The sequence below is a fragment of the Poecilia formosa genome, unplaced genomic scaffold, assembly GCF_000485575.1.
Source record: "Poecilia formosa unplaced genomic scaffold, Poecilia_formosa-5.1.2 Scaffold12, whole genome shotgun sequence".
Taxonomy (NCBI): Eukaryota; Metazoa; Chordata; class Actinopteri; order Cyprinodontiformes; family Poeciliidae; genus Poecilia; species Poecilia formosa.
Genome location: NW_006799951.1, coordinates 2,958,357 through 2,975,301, shown reverse-complemented (window position 1 = coordinate 2,975,301; position 16,945 = coordinate 2,958,357). Strand labels below are relative to the sequence as shown.

The 16,945-nt window shown below is 39.1% G+C and overlaps 1 protein-coding gene across 1 annotated transcript in view; it reads right to left on the bottom strand.

Moving 5' to 3' along the window:
• LOC103133572 (protein FAM53B-like) overlaps window positions 1-13,307 on the bottom strand; it is a 28,927-nt gene extending 15,620 nt beyond the window's left edge. The window contains exon 1 of the mRNA XM_007545371.2: window positions 13,152-13,307. The gene's annotated coding sequence lies outside the window, so the exon portion shown is untranslated. The remainder of the gene's footprint in view (window positions 1-13,151) is intronic.
• Between the last annotated feature and the right edge of the window lie 3,638 nt (window positions 13,308-16,945).

Here is a 16,945-nt window from a genome sequence, read left to right as displayed (position 1 = left end):
CATCCTGGAAAGAGGTATGCTTATACACAGTTGTATCGCCTTCAGCGGTATTAGGCAAATAGAGGCTTGTGAGAGAAATTTAGCCGCTCAGGTTGTTTGTAAAAGGTAAGCACTTGGAATGAACTAATAAAATATGATCTGTACAATATTCCATCTAAATAACACCCACATCCTCCTACAAATCCTGTCGAATTTTGGCATGCAAGCAAAACGCTGTATGGTAGAAAGTCAACTCTGCAGATTCTTCTGAAGAAGCCATTTCCACAGTCACACGTGGTGCTGGCAGCATCATGCTGATGGGGGTACTTTTCTTAGACATGGACAACCAAACTGAAGCTAAACACGACAAACCTAGGAGAAAATCTATTGGGAGCCATCCATCCATTTTCTTTCCACTTCATAGACATGCCCATTGGAGTTTGTATCTGCGGTGAGGATTTTTAATCAAGGAAAAACAGGAAAACAAGCTACTTTTCATTTAAGTTGCAATAAGCTAAATTGAATTGCGACGGGCCCAGAAGCAGGTTGTTTTACATGTAAACAGTAGAACATAATAAATAAAATATGAATGCACGCAATTCTATATTTGCAGAAACAGCATCCATTATTTCACAATACAAAATAGGCCAAGAAAGGGAAAATGTTCACTCACTAAACCTGGATGAACGACTTAAAAAAGAGGTGACAAGCATATTTCCATTTAGCATTCAACACCCTAACACTTCAGAAGTGTTTAACCACCAATTTACCAGAAGAACTTCACGCCTACAGAACTACTGTCCTGGTAAATAAAACAGCCGGCCGAGTGCTTCCTCATCCTTGTAAATAATGGGGCGTTTTGGTTCTGGACATGTGGAAATCCTAACGCGCTGAAACAGAAGGCAGAGATTAACTAATGCCAGAAAAAAAAAAAAAAACAGGACTCGCGTCAAACGACTACAGATGTGGTGAGGAGACCCGAGCAAAGGAGGAACATATATGAAGTTGCGGTCGCCTGCACCCGCATTTGGCAAAGCTATACTGCTCCAAACAAGACTCTTAAAAAGCCCATGGAGGGCAGATGGAGCATATGTGGCTGTAATTTGCTCAAATGGAAGAATGCTCATTCATTCATGCTTTTCTCAGGAGAAATAGCTGCAGTGGCTTGGGGGCCAAACTCCTTCATCAACCAGTCACTAAACCTACTGACAGTATCTAAATAGAAAATGCCATCATAGCTCAGGTCAAATGTTGGGTAATGACAACTTTCTAATGTGGAACAACATATGAAGCTAATGGCTCTTCCAGGCTTGCAATGTTACCCTGCCTCTAACATGTGGTTTAGCGTTAAGTAAGGGTAGTTGCACTAAACATTCTCGGGTGTGAGGGTGTGCACACAGGGCTGAATTAGCTTTGAGGGACAGCAAGGCTTGCTGAGAACTTCTTAAAAGAAAACATATGAGGGAGTTGTTTACACAGGGACTGGATAAAACATTTTTGGGCCGCCGTAGTCTTGTCATATTACATCACAATGCCATCTTTGTCCAATCCTCCCCCCGCCCCCACCCACAAGTCGCATGACTACATAAAGAATATAAATGTTTCATGTAAGTTTGCCCCTCGGACCAACTGCTAGCATATGACTCCCATTATCTCCATTTACCCCAGAGAGTCAGTGGAGCACAACCGGCCTCTGCAGACGAGAGGCACTGGTTCTGGTGGAGACAGCTGGAGGAGGAGGAAATGTTTCCTGGCTCAGTTTTTTTTTTTTTTTTTTTTTTTCCTCGCAGACTGCTTTACTGATTAGGGCCGACACCGAAGTTTTGGGTGGAGCAGCATAGCAGGGTTTGTGTGTACATGAGCGGTAATCAGAATGAGGACCAAGACGTGTTGTGGTCATGCATGAAGGCTGCAACAGTGTGAGGTCAGGGTGATTTGAGGATGTGTTCATAAGGGCTGAAACAGCAGCTTGTACATGCTGCCTGTTTATGCTAACCTGCACTTGCGTAGGGGACTGGCAAGTGGGGTCATGGGAGAGGGCAAGAGCGAGTGTGAATTCAACCCTGGAGCCAAGCTTACTTAATGAACCAACTTGTCAAGATGAGGAAACCAGAGCTTAGTTTAGCTGTAGAGCACTTGTATTGGACTTTCACTGATCTGATCAAATTTTCACTGTTTTTGTTCCTCTATTTGATAGCATTTTGGACTTGTAGCAAGCCTGGAATTTGATGAATCACAAAGCCTCCGTTAAGCGTACATCCCTTCACTGGAAAACTAGGAGAGGCATAATCAATGTTTTTATTACTGTTTAAAATACCACAAAAGGCTGTAAGGACTTTGAATCATGCATGCTGATGCACCTTCTCAACAAATTGTTGTGGGATTGTTAGGAAACATACCACACATTCCCAATTCCACAATCAGCTACACAAATCAAGAATGAGGGAAAAGTCAATTAGTCACGATTTAAATTCAATATTTGCAGGCTGGACAGGATTATGTTACATCTACTTGCCTATAGCTGCAGAGAGTGGCACTAAGCTCACAAAAAGTCAGTGACTCAGGAGGGCACAAAAAAAGGGCACCTAAGCTGACATGGCTCTTTGCCCAGACAGTGATTTGCTCAGACACATGAATAGACGCCCATTTGGGCCCCCAATAAAGTTCTGTGACGGGACGTTTGCTGTCCGTCACCCAGTTGGCTCTGGCCACCGCATACTTGTGCGGAGTGCGTCTGGTGTCAAGACTTTGATCGGTGGCTTTCTGTTGAAATAAAATTAAAGAACTCTTTTTCCACCAAACTAGATTATGATGAACAAGCAAGGCGCTGCGTGGGCATCTGAGTTTATGCTACTCAATTTTTTTTTTGCCAAGACTCTTGATGTAGGTGCTGACTTTAGCCGCATTTTTGTGATTGTCTGAAATGAGGACGGTTAATTCCAGGAAAATACAGAGCCACCCCTCTTCAAGATAATGTGCTTTAGGTTGTAAAAGTGGTCCTAAAGGGCTTGGTGGGGGGGTTTGAGACATACCATGGACTCCTTTAGCCATCACCTTAGTACCTACTTGCAAAAGAAAGCAGGCCAAAAATCAGCCCACTTTAACACCGGTACATCTTCACAAGTGGAAAAACAAAACCTTGATCCGTCAGTTAAACATTTATCTATTGTCACTGTTAAAAGTTCATCGGCCAGACATTTAGCCAGTCCTTTTGTTTGTGACTTTTTGCAGCTTTACTTCAGTTCTATTTGTGCTTCCAGAAACAAGAACATCTAATAAAACTGGTTCTTTTCTTTCTTCTCTGAAGGTGTCTCAGGGCCTCCACACTGGAGGCATCAGTTTAAAAACCTAACATTGGATGTCCATGGAGATCACTTTTTACAGCTATATAAGGTTGGTTTGCCCTTGTTTTTATTTAGTCCAGTAAGAAATGTTGAATCAGACTTTTATAGCCCTTTGGTCCCAACCAAGTTTGGCTTGAGAAAAAAATAATATAGAAAAATCAGGTTTTGTTAGAGAAAGTAATCAACCGCATTTAGACATCAAAAGTTGCATTTACTTGGATCTAAACCCCGGTGGACAGAGCTTTTTGTTTCATGTGCTAAAATCCCACTTTGTCTTTGTTGCTACTTTCATTCTCATGTTCATTTATTTGTGGTAAAAACAATGTCTCCAGTTTCAGTATGATCCACAATCCTTCATGCGTATTGGTGGGATTTCATGAATTTACAAACAATTCCAGAATAACAATAAAGCAATACATATGGATGGTTTTATAAGACTGTTCAAAGTATATAAGTATATAAACATTTTTGTTTTCTATTTGTGTGAACATAAAGATAAAACTAAAGAGTTTCACTTTTGCAGATTTCATTACTACTATGACTTTTATATTACACCTCACTCAGTTCAACTGACTCTTTCATTTATTATTTTTGGATGTGAAGCACAAGTAGCTCCAGATCTGCACAGCAAAAGCAAACTTAACATCAAGTCACCTCTCAGATCTGCCATTTCTTAGCAGTCATTCTTGAAGTGCAGTTCACACCGGAATTCATCTTACTACACGACACGGCGATACACTGACATCAGTTGCAGATGTAAGCATACTTTCAATGTATGAGCTGTACTTCCCCTGTGGTAAGACTGTGCTGCTGCTAAACTGGGTGTGGAGCTCGATGATTTTATTACCAAAGACGCAAAAAGAGAAATCCCCAAATGAGCCTGACATGCAGTGCATAATATGTCACTCTTGCTTTTACAAAAGGACTCAATGAACTCAGACAGAGCAGGTCCCAAATTCTGATCATTACACTGGATTTATTACAAATGGCAGAAATGCGGGGGGTTTACCTCACTACCACAGAGGAAAATAATAATGTGTTTAGATTTATAGGTTAAAGAAAAAATAAATATTTAACATGTAGCTCTACGCAAAAGTAATGTCTTTGCACTTTACTAGATTAATAATTGTCCAAGCTTTTTTTAAGTTGTTCTTTTTCAGTCTTTTCTACGATGTCCTGTCTAGTTCTTGTAATTGGCCTGACAGGAAATGGCTCAAAGAAAGCAAAGAGAAAATATCAGAAACTTCTATAGCAGATTAATAGCATCTGAAACACACATCAGGGCACAAGACCAAAGAGATGCATGAACATTAAGCTGTTTATCTGATATCATTTAAAACTATTGTTACTCTAACTATTTTATCCTTCATATTTCTCACAGTTTCCAGAAAGTGGAACAAGTTGTGTTGTTGTTACAGGAAGCTGGTAACAGTGTCTAAAGATCCCAATTAAAATTGGTTCTTCACCACGAAAGACTCATCTGTAGGGTTTTGAAAGCCTTCAGCCTGCTTGTTTTTGTGCATCATCGCAAAAAAATATAACTAAAAATCCTCTTAAGCTGTTCAGACCCTGAAGAGAAAATGAGAGAAAAAGAAGTACATGTCTGACAAAAAACACTAAGGGACCATCAGACAGCATAAAAAAATCCTAAGAAACGATTTAAAAGCTTACAAGTTTGGCCTTTTGTGAGACAAGTGATTTAAGATGGGGGTTTTTTTGTTTGTTTTTCTCCAAAGATCTTGTGTAAAAGTTTATTTGCAACTGTTTTATTGCTTTATGGAGTAATTTCTAACAATTTGCTAGCTATTTGTGGGTGCTGTGGACTTTTTGGAAATTTGTCATAATACTTTCTGGAATTTATTGTGATGAGAATATGACTGACAGTACAAAATATGATAAAAAAAATAATAATCTTTTTTGGTATAAATCCAACCTTGCACGCACACAACCCAAGGAACTTAAAATAAAACCTATCTATTACCAAAGAGCCTACCTGACTAACACCAGTTACAAGATGTCCAGTCACATATTTAAACATTATTACAGACTTTATTTATGCTCTCACGATACCAATAGTTTAAAAACAGCAATAGTAGCAACCTCAAAGACATATTGTTTTTTGGAATTTGAGTATAACATATTTACTCTTGCGGGTGGATTTAAAAACCAGCAGGGCTTCCATTATAACTTTACCTTACCATCTTATTTAATGATGTTGATCTCATATCTTATTACTGTAAATGATGTCCACAGACTATAAAAAGATACTGATATTTTTATTTGGCATTTAACACCCCAACAGGTCGCTCAAATATTTAGTATTCAGCATGACTCACAAGTGATGTCCAAAAATATATTGACCATTGGCTTATTTAGACCACGGGCAAACCACTTTGTTTTGTTTCTACTGCAATACGCTGCCCCCGCGACCCGACCCACACATACACACTCTTGACTTGGTAAGAGCGTGGTTGCACTTTATAAAATAGTTGCTAAGTTAAACACTGTTTCTAGGAACTGAATGGGTAGCCATAGCAGCCATTCACAAACGGAGGTCAACATTGACAACTGCTGATTTGGAGAAGGCAGACATCACCAATCTTGTTAAAACTGATGTCTGGACAGCTCATCAGTGTTTGTTATAGGAAATTGCCTCGATGAGAATGGCTCGTTTATTAAGCTAGGTGCAAACTGAAAACTAAAAACAGTTTTTTTATTTCCCTACTCGGGCAACTCTGAAATGTATTCAGGTTTGACCCTGGTGTCTCGGAGCAGAAATTAGTTAAATGAAATCTTTAGAAGCTTGACAGGCATCGGATCAGGTGTTTTAGTTTAAGTAAAGAAAGGTATGAGGCCTCTTGCCCCCGGGAGTAACCCCTAAATGCCACGGCTCCTCATACATCAGGTAGCCCACTAATTACCCTGCTCCTTCCCAATCAATCCTTGCCATTCTCTGGTGTTTTCTTCCATTATCCATGAGTGCCTGGCTCTGGTCTGTTCTTCGCACACAAGCCAAGGCCCTAATCCATCAGGGATACATTACATGGGAGCCTCCAGTGCTCCTGGCAATCCCTTGTTCAGCTCAGAAAAACAAAAAACAAAACAGGGACCACTCCTGTGTTGCAAAAGTAAGTTATATTGCACATCCTGTCACAACCGATCAGCCAATAAAGTATCCTTTTGGTGTTACATAACACCTTGTTCCCACCGTAGAGCTGCGGGTGAGTTTTAGGGATTGTGTACGGACGGGAGTATGTCAGAATGAAAACTATGCAGCATTCCATCGGCCCATTCATTCATTCGTGACGGGGCTCGGTTTGCCACATGGACCCCTCTGACTGCTCAGCACACTGTGAAACAGGGGTGTTAAACAGTCAGGATTTAAGAGCAAGCTGGAGGTGTGTGAGTCTTTGGGTATATTTTTTTTTCTTTCACGAGCCCACCATTGTTTATCCAGCTATAAATAGGAAAAATGTCAAACAATTTGAGGGTGTTCTACGTTGTGCGAAGCAAAGCAGGAAGGACCATTGCCGCGATGTTGAAAATAGTATGAATTAGAATGTATTGTCGACTGCAAGCTTGGAATTTACCAAAAACATTTTCAGTAGTTTTCCTTCCTCTTGCGCCTCTTTCATAAGTGCAGCCTATTTAAGTGGATGAATTCATATTGTGAAAAAAAATATGTCTGTTTAGTCACTGTCAGCAGAATGACTTTAGCAATTCAAAATAATTGACAAGGCATAATGCGCATAACAAGTTTAAAGTCCCTTTCTTGAGATGAAGAAAGTAGCCAGCGTTTTCCCCAAATGTATGAAGTCCCACACTCCCTATTCCACACCTATAGGCTACACAGTCAGCTAGCTTAAAGATGGCAGCCACACTCTTTCCTTGCTTGGCTGTTTGGAAACATCTAGTCATGAAAAACATGGACAGTCAAGGAACAGGGATTAAATAAGCTTCCACTCACTTTAATGAAGCTAATACTATTAAAGCTAGAGTTAGCAAGCTGAAAGTTGCATATCTGTAAAGTAGATGACTGCATGTTAGCTCCCCACACAGATAGCCTAGCTAATTTAAAATATCAGCTTGGTATTCATACGCAACAAAAAGATTTAGTATTCTTTACAACTAGCATATGGATTTGAAAGTAGTCATCGATTTTACTGTATTTTTTCTACGTCTGCTTTAGTCCATGTAGCTAAGCCAAAAATAACAACAACTGCCATGTTATAGTATATTAGGAATTACAAAAGGACCAGAATCAGACTAGAATGAGGTCTGAAAAAAAACTTGAATTGGTTGGAAAGGATTACAGGGATTTATGGGCTGAAGCCATATGAAGGTAACCCAAGGTTTTAAAAAGTGAAGTTTCAAAACTGTGTAAATTTTTCACAATATTAATTGAAGCCATTTCAATGAGATGCCAGAGAGAGTGATGATGCGACTAAAGCCAACTCTAGCTGTGTGGAGCAAAGAGAATCAGAATAAATGAACCAGCTAATATTAGTTTAAAATTGGGGTGTAACTTGAGACATCATTTAAACTTTGACAACTAACTTAAGTTGAACCCACAGAACATTTGTTTTCAATTATCCTGTTAACACTGTGAAACTGTGGTACTGTGACTCAAAGTTAGAACATCAGGTCATTCTGACCCATGTGGAGCTGACATGAAAACGTTCACAGCAACAAAATGTGGCCACAGAAAAATCTAGATTTTCTTAAGTGTGACCTACATTCAAATATATTTTTGAGAAAAATAATCTCTTTGAATATTAGCTTTCTGACTTTTAATTAGAAAAACATTTGTATTTACTTCTCATGAGTGCCTGGCCTGCTGCTAGTTAGCTGATGGTTGCGAACTTAAGTAACTTGTTTGCCGTGCTGCTATTTGTAATAATAATAATAATAATAAGTGGCTCTGTTATCAAGTCAAAGAGAGACAGTTTTAAAGGATGTCACACAAAGTGTCACAAGCTTTTTACAGAAAACAGGAAAAGTTTTTAGTTACCTACTTGAGGTCTGACTTCTAATGTTGAAGGTTGCACAGAAATGACTGGGAGCTTTCCAGTAAGTTGTGGGGCATACATCCACAAATGTATGAAAAGGCTGTTGTGGCAATAAAACTTGTAATACCGTGGAGATTATTTGCTCAGACTCATGCTTCTTCATCATCATGTGATCTCATCATGAATAACTAAAAACAAAAATACAGAGTATCGTAATAGATAAAAAAAAGAAATGTGATCAAGAAAACCACATAATTATATTCAAAGAACTTGAAATAATTTATAATGTCAGATTAAGGTCTTTTTTCACATTGAGCTAGAAAAATACACCAACACCCACAAAGATCTACTGCCTTCACTAGAAAATCTAGTACAATGCGAATGTTTTCTTGGCCCCACCGTCAATCAACACGGATAGCAATTTGGCACAAAAGTAAAATTGAATTGCTGCTTTTGTTAAACTTACTGGAACCATGTCACTTGTCAGACCAGTTAGCAGGATTTGCTGAGTACAGCTTGTACTAGCACTGCAGAGACAACACTAAAATTGTATTCTATCGTAAAATTTGTCGACCAATTCTGGTCCCAAACCAATTTCTGATTACAAAATAATTATTGAAGCCATAGTCTAAGTAATGAGCAGTGATTCTTAGGCAAATATTTTAGAATAACCTTGAGGCACTGATTTAAGGTGTTTTCATTCTTCAACTGCAGGAGATTGTTTTAAGAAAAGGTCTAAATGTTGTGTGTCTTCTCCAGTCTCAATTGTTGGCGTACGTATTTTAATTCTTATAGTTCCCAATTAGGTATTTAGTCATCAGAATGAAAAAAGGCTGTAAAAATATACTAAATAAAGCTGTAAGCTTTCAGTTCTCCTTTCTTAATCAGAGGCAAATAGGAAACTGTATCAGAAAAAGAGGGTATATAAACAGAAAGTCACACAGACTCATCTAGACGAGACATGATGGGATTGGAGTTTTGAGAAAAAAAAAAGTCATTTCAAAATGGTAAAGACAGGAATGCAAAACACTGTTGTTCATAAAACAGAGAATACAATAACAAAAAGAAATAAAATGCAAAACCACCAGCTCACCTGGACTATGGGGTTTTCCAGCAGCAACAGGTTAAACACACACAAAGCTTGCAATAGCATCAGACACTGGATATGCAAACGAACTAACAAAAACTAAGCCCCCGAGGGGACAGATCCTCATTTGAGAGTCAAAAAAAACTGCTCTCTCTTTTTCTCTCTCTCTCTGAACTCAAGATGCTTCCTCACTGTCACTATCTATGAGAACAAGAGTGAGATGTGTTGATGGGAACATTTCTATTGCATCCCAGAAAGCTTTTCATCTCAGGAGTCTGGTTTTTAGGGGGTTGGGGTAGTTCTTGTGTTGCAAGTCTGCCTCTTTTCTCTTCCGAGCCATTCTTTTCTTTTCAGATGTAGGTCTTAGGCTCTGTGGGTGACAAGATGCCAGACTCTCAAATCTGTTATGTTAATGAGGAAGGAACACGTTCAATAAAGAATAGCAGAATTCATATAAGTAGAGTTCGGAGCGAATATGTGTGTCAGTACGTCGGGAGCAGGACTGGACTGGACTACAGGTCCCCCAGAAAAGTAAATCTAACACGGATAGACGCAGACAGTCATGGTAATCTTTGCGGGAATATCACAGAAGTAGAAACGGCGACGCAAAACTAAAGAGGGTTGAAAAGTGGCAGCGTGCGCGTCAGCATGTCGAGCGAGTTAGAGCCGCACACACAGACCCTGAATGGAGCAGAGGCCCGCTCAGCCACAGGCACACAGCTGCCCACTGGCAGAATGGAGCTCTAATAGGACCTTTTGCTTGCAACACAAAGGCCTTGCAAATGTTAGCATCTTAAGCACACACAGTGCAGCGCAGTGATCTCCTTGAAAAAAAAGAGAGAAAGAAAAAAAGAAAAAAAAAAAGACACCAGCCTTAGATTGCTGCCATAAATTATGCTTCCAGCATGTCAAAAACAAGCCCGCTGACTAACAGTGCCAGAGCTGTTGTTGAGTACAAGTGCTGCACGCCAAAGCTGCACTTCATTAAAGTGACTGCCAGCAACTGAACAATGATTTGCCAGGGTATCTGGCCACTTTTGAGTACAGCTGCGAAGCCTCCACCACACTCAGTATAAAAAACAAAAGGAAACCTCTGTTAAATGGTTGATTGCATTTTCTTTACTCGGTAATTAGATACTTCAAGGGCAGAGTAAAATTGAACTAATTTTAAACTTGAGACGTCATTTAAAACCTTTTGACAACTGACTTGAGTTTGAACAATAATGCCTCGTTTTATTAAATCAATAAACAGAATTGACCTTTAAAAGCCAGCCAATTCAACCCCCTGCACACGTGACCCAAAACTTGAGCGCAGAGCTAAAAGACAAAGAGCTGGACCGGGTCGAGGAGGGTAATCATCAGACAGGCCATGAAAACAGGTTTACAGATTCACGTGACAGGATCTGATGGATCTGGACTGCTTGTTCCTAAAAGGCGTTGGCTGGACACGCGATTCTCACAGCGCAATAACCTTGATTAAAAATTCCATGGCTTCACTGTATTATGATAATTAAAAATTGATCTAATTGCCTTTATTAGATGTATAAAGGCAACCAAACTTTTCTACAACCACTAAAATAAGTATTACAATCCCCAATAATGTCATCCATGTATATGTTACTACTTATTATTTTGTTTCTCATATTGATTTTTTGGTACCACTCTTTTGTGTGTCTACTTTGTTTTCTCAGACAGATCATACTGAGTCGAAATTATGTTTAGATTATGGTTCTATAGACCAAATTGAATCTGTTTGGGTATTTTTGGGGGGGCTTTAAGGGTCTTGGGATGACAACTGCTGATTGATTTGGCAATTAAATGTGTGCATATAAACAAGCTAAAAGGAACTGATACTACAAAAAAAATAAATAAATAAAACAAGCAAACACTTTTGGCTGCTGAACAGACATGCTGCTCATTACTCAGAGTGATGGGTTGCACCCTGCAGAACGATGTTGCCATCACTATTTCATCCCCACATAAAGACTGTCAATGCGTTTTTGGAAGTGGGTCGTGTTAAAAACAGAAAGATTTTAGCTTCTTGCAAGTGAGACAAAGTTTTCTTTCAGCCTGCTGACAGGCAGTGCAAAGCAGGAAGTCTTGAAAGGGAGGCACAGAGGAAAAACCTTTCAGTCACTTCTTTTTTGGCATCTCATTAAAAGCACTTTAAGGCAGAAGAAAGTTTACCCTTCTTTTGAACCTTGGAATGCCTTAATACAATGCATGGCATGCCTTGCTGTGACATTGCAGACATGGTATATTTTGGAAATCAAAGGAATGAGCAGCCATCAAAATTCTTTTGCACAGATAAGAAATACTCTGCGCAAGCTATCTTCGAGACAAACCAGTTTTTTTGTTTTGTTTTGTTCTGGGAATCACCCCTATCAACATCTCAAATGTAATTAGACACTAGAGCTGACATGAGATTAAATCTTTTTGCCTAACTATGCTTTGTGTCAACCTTAAACTTCTTTTGACTACATTTTCTATTCGTAAGGGCCATTCGCAGAGCAGGATTTGCGAAAGAGCCTGTGACATTTCCTGTTTTGCTGACCAAATTTGTCCCCCTTCCTTGCACGTTACGGCCGAAAGCGCTGCCGTGGAGGCATCCGAAAGGCCCCTTTTCTAGGTATTTCCGATTACGGTGCAAAAACCAGTTCTCTGTGTTCTCGTGTTTGTGGTGTCCACAAAAGATCAACCAACAGTCATAAAATATTAAGCAAGGCAAAACATAAGTCAACACGTTGACTTCCTAAACACCCCCCCAAAAAAATAATAAATCCCCCAATGACACGGGCCGCTGAATACTTTGCTACCACATTCTGAGTGCCCCCATTTGGATTATTATTCAAGGCTGCAATAAAAAGGTTTCAAAATGAGGCTGGTGTAGGCGGCCTATTCAGAATAACTGCAGATGATTTACTGTACTAACATTGTTATCATTTCTTTTTATAGTGGTTTCAGTTTTGTGTGCAATAACGCATACGACTTTCATATAGAGGCATAATCATCATGGAACACCAGTGTATATTATCAATGCCCTGCCACATTTAGTTGCTGGTTTAGCAGCAAAATCAGTGCAAAAAAAGAACAAACAAAACATCTTTTTGAGAACTGTCCTTAGAAAACCTTTATAATTAGTGATTGGAGATTTTTTTATCTGTAGAGAGGGAGGAAAAAATATATATGTGGTGGAGATTGAGTGAGAGATATGGAACAAAGCTTGAGCATTTCTCAATGCTCTCTCTCTCTCTCTCTCTCTGGGTCTCTTCTCACGACTGTGGTGAGGAGCTGTTTGTCAATATACACTGCAGAACAACCGCACTGCCAGGCTGCCTATCTGCACACTGGTAGGGTATCTGCAGATTCAGTTTCATTGCTTTGACTGTCACATGAAAGGCTGTTATCTATAAGTGCTTGTGTGCACCAGTCCTAAACATTAAAGCTATTTATTAAGCCTTAACTGGTCAAGTTCAAACTTTAAACTAGTCATTCACTGAAGCCGTCATTACCCAGCATTTATCTCTCTCTTTTGATTATGTTAGTTGAATAGTAATATATTAAAAAAAAAATACACACAACCACACGCACAAGTTTTCTTTCTAGTTCCCCCCTAAGTATCTTGCCTGGACTTCAGGGGAAACCCAGCATGAGCCACTGTAAACTTCTGAGCAGTTCAAGCAGAAACGTCAAGATGCAGCTGTTAGAACAACTACGAGTCTGAGTGAATACCTGGTCAGCAGAGGTCTTCTTTTGAAGTTATGTCATCTTCAGAAAAAGGAGAGAGAAAACGAGATTTTTCTCGCAGCTGCAGCCGACAGTTCAGCGTCCTCCACTCAGGAGTGAGAAGAACTGCGAGGAACAGAGCTGCAGGCTTCAGACTCCACTTGATCGCAACAATATCCGCGTCCACATCGAGCAGGACGGCGCAGGGGGAGCCGAGAGGCACCAAGGCCAGAGAACAAGCTTATATGGAATCACACAAGGCAGCGGCTAACACGTAAAGGGCTAACACTAACTATTAACGACAAAATGTTTCACTAAAAGCTCAGAAATACCTACTTTTAATCTGGTTTAAATAAACAAACAAACTAGTATACCACTACTTCCCCCTGCGCGTTGGTATGTTCCGTTCTGCTGCGATTCTCCTCCCACAGCTCCTGCTGATTTTTACTACGCAGTGTAGTCGTGTATATTAAATGTAAAACGACATAGTTACGCTTCAGTAGGTTAAAATTTGTTTAGGCTTAGCTGCTGTTCTTCAGAAAAGCAACAAAACAGGATGGAAAAACGTTTGGAAAATGTTGTAAATAAAAGGCCGTTGGTAATTCTCATACTGCAAGTTAGGTCACAGTTGTTAATCCACAACATATTCAAAGTATTGACGCATTGACAGACATTTTAATACAGAAGTACAGTGAGACTTGTGATTTACTTGTGCACCCCAGGTAACTCTGAAGACAAAAATTTCCTATTTTTAAGTGAAGGAAAATAAAATAAAACAAAGTGTTCCCTGAAATCTAGAATTTGGGATGGAAAACTCAGAGGTTTCTCACCAACCCATGTCTCGAAATCCAAAATGGATGCCCTTTTTTATTTTTATTTTAATGAACATTTTGGAAACAGTTTGAGAAGTTTACAAAGACAATTAATCCGCCTTATGCCTATAACCCTTTACACTTTGTTTGAATTACATGACTTGGCCCAGTGTTCTTACATGTAAATAAGATAAAAACACCCACCCATCTTTTAAATAGCGGGTGGACGATAGTTTTATCTGATGATGTGCTTGCTTATATATAGCTGCTGTCAAGTCCATTGCTAAAAACATAGAAGAGAAGTGAAAATCAAATTTCATTAGACATTGATCTGCCAATACGCTTTTAAATCTGCTGACTGTACACAATTTGCAGGTTTGACCATTTGAAAGTGACAGCTTTCTGTTAAAAAATCATGGATGCAGTCAGAAATTTAAAAAAAAAATAGTATGCCACGCACTGATTAAATATTATGTGTCAAAAAAGGAAGTACATTATTCAAACAAAAATCCAACCAGATATCTCAGCAGGGCTGTTAATTCGTTTAATTGGCTATGTTTGTTCAGAGGTCAGGACATGGCTAATCCCAACTGATTTCCCTTTGTGGGCAAAATAAGTAAATACACAGGGTTTTCAGTTTCTATTCCAATTGAACCTTTTTAGTTACATTCATCTTGGATCACCAACTATTGGTAACTAGTGGAGACCTAAATCTTCGTTTTCAGGAATGGACCAGTTTCACTTTATGCACCTGTTCAACACGTACTCGTTAGAATTATGAGTTAAATTTCGCTCCGTAATTGGTGCAGATGCAAAATAGGACATGTCAGTAAGTGTGTGATTATCAAAACAGATTATCAAAAATTTATCAAAATTGCATAAAAGCTTTATACATCTTTTGTTTTACAAATATCTTTGCTGTAACTTAGCAGAGGTTATACAATCAATCAATCCTACAGCAACACCACCAGTTGGGTAAACCAGTATGACTGTGAGGTGATTTCCTTTGTTTGGTTTTCATGGAGATAATCAAAATGTTACATCGCCAGGCTAAAGAATAACAGCCTGCTTTACAGGCATGTGCCTTTCACCTCCTTTGTTTAGGTATATTTCAGTGGCAGTGCCACATACAGGCTCAATACAGTAACAATTTGAAGCAGTTTTTCAAAACATTAAAAAACCACTGATTGATCTCCAGCTGCAGAATTATTAAAATCTTTTTCACAGAACGCTTGATTTTAAGAAGTTGTGCTTAATAGCTCATGTTTCTTGGCTGTGGGTGCTGTTTAGATGTATGTCAATATCAATTTCTTCACATTTAATGTGCAAAACCAGAAAGAAAAAATAAAAACTGTAATAAAATCATTTTAGAGTAGCATTAATGGGAGACTAGGTGCAACCAGTGGCTTACATGCACCACACATTGAGAACCATTGAATCCTGGGCAGTCATTACTCGAAAAGGCAGAGTGTGAATGTTTCTCACTGTCAGACAGACTTCCACATCCTGCTATGGAAAAGTTCACCGCTACATGCTGGAGCAATTCACTTCAATCCACAAAAATCCTGTTAGGAGACCTTCAAACGTGTTTCCAGGGAGATGAGGTGAAAAATATAAATATTTGCAGGATCACGCTTGAGAAGTTGAAATGAAAGCACAGAATGTTGCTGGCAAGTCCTCCAGCGGGTTGTGGCATCAAGTCCAAAAACTTTCTTTTGTAAGTTAAGGTCATGAGTGGAATAAAAGCGAAACTTTAAAGCGTTGACACAAAACTTGTTTAGGTTGGTAAATCTTCTGTGAAAGTTTGATTTACCTCTTATAATCTAATAACAAACTTTTAAAAGAAGCAGTCCTAAAACTGTAAGAATAATTTATTTAAAAATTTGCATATTGACACTAGCAAGAATTCTTTCAGTTTAAAAGGCTGTTATGTCCACTTTAACATAAATTACATTAGAGTTATTGTACCGCTACTACTGATTAAAGCTACCAATTAGGCTTCCCCACAAAATCTATCAAACTCATGAAACCTGTCAGTCAGCTTTTCTATTTATTTTGTAATGTTGTAAATCTTTATTTTAGATCAAATGTCCCCACTCAACTGATAAGCCCATTCCTCTCTTGACTTTGGTGGCAACCGATTCAGGATCTTTTGATTTTTTTTATTTCATTACAGTTGAAGTTTTGAAGTCAATTATTGTCGTCATCATGATTTGTTTCAGCTTTGCCACCCAAATCAACATCCATTATAACTTTGGGCTCATCATTATAAGTGGGTCAGTCAGGTTGAAGCACTCGCAAGCAACCTGAGTGCTTCAGGATCTGTTAAAAATGACCACAAGTTGTTCAACGTTTAGTAAAACCTCTTGTGATGTCACAAGCTCCTGCTGTGGAACTTGTTTACTTCACAGTACACATTCAGTGGAGAAAGAAAAATAAGATTTTAAAAAAAGTATCTAGATGTACTTCTGTAGAGAGAAAACTAGAATTGTATCAAAGAGTGTGAACCTGGCAGGTTACATGGCATTCAAATATTATAAGACTAAGACTTTGTGACACGAGTCTGAAATAATCTGCTGCCTAAAGTGACACCTTTAATGTATTGAGCGTGCATGAGGAACTGAGCAGAAACTCCTCACAGGACGTTTCACTTCATGGGAAAATCTCAGTGTTGTAAATGTGGGCATAACATGCGTTATCCAGGCAGGATATCCACAGTCTTGTAAATTTCCAGGCAGTAATTCTCGTAAATCTCGGATGTGTTTACCCAACAACAGTGTTTCAACGCAGACGGCTCCCATCGGGCCACTCGCCTGTGCAGCTTGCAATTAGCATCCAGCGCTTGGCAGATATTAATGACGCCATTGAGAAAGGAAGAGGGCAGACAAGCACCTCTCCCACAGAAGTCACGGCCTCCTGTTTATTCATTGTGTCAGAGGTTCTTAATCTTCATCCTCGGGACCCCCAGTGCTGCTGGTTTCCATTTTA